This window comes from Bison bison, unplaced genomic scaffold (assembly GCF_000754665.1).
Source record: "Bison bison bison isolate TAMUID 2011002044 unplaced genomic scaffold, Bison_UMD1.0 scf7180017864512, whole genome shotgun sequence".
NCBI lineage: Eukaryota > Metazoa > Chordata > Mammalia > Artiodactyla > Bovidae > Bison > Bison bison.
In genome coordinates, this window is record NW_011495066.1 from 234,158 (window position 1) to 234,824 (window position 667).

Below are 667 nucleotides of genomic sequence, written 5' to 3' on the forward strand. Positions count from 1 at the left end.
ATGTTTAACTTTTTGTCACAGAGGAACGGAAAATTGTTTTTAGGAAGGAGGTGAAAGGTATCCTGAACTCATTCAACATGTTTTCTTCCATGTAAAGGCCCTGCTGCTGCTGCTGCTGCTCAGTCACTTCAGTTGTGTCCAACTCTGTGCGACCCCAGAGACGGCAGCCCATCAGGCTTCCCTGTCCCTGGGATTCTCCAGGCAAGAACACTGGAGTGGGTTGGCATTTCCTTCTCCAGTGCATGAAAGTGAAAAGTGAAAGTGAAGTCGCTCAGTCGTGTCTGACTCTTAGCAACCCCATGGACTGCAGCCCACCAGGCTCCTCCGTCCATGGGCTTTTCCAGGCAAGAGTACTGGAGTGGGGTGCCATTGCCTTCTCTGGTAAAGGCTCTATAGCGCTGCAACTTCTAGGGAACTGGAAGAGGGCTATGGCAGGACCGTATTTCTTTACATTTCACCCCCATCACAGAAGCCTGAGGTGACAGCAAGCCTAGATACAACCACTTATCTGTTCAGCAGGCTGATTTCGTGCCGCAAACAGACCTAAGTCTGCTGCCTCTCAACAGTATAGATATCAACCCCCCAGGGCCCTGTGGTTTTGGAGTAGTGCATTACTAGTTGCCACCAGACCTAGATCCAGTGAAACCTAGACCAGTAAAATAAAATA

At 49.6% G+C, this 667-nt stretch overlaps 1 pseudogene; it reads left to right on the forward strand.

Annotated features, from left to right (window-relative positions):
- LOC104981017 overlaps nucleotides 1–667 on the forward strand; it is a 70,387-nt pseudogene that overhangs the window by 69,133 nt on the left and 587 nt on the right.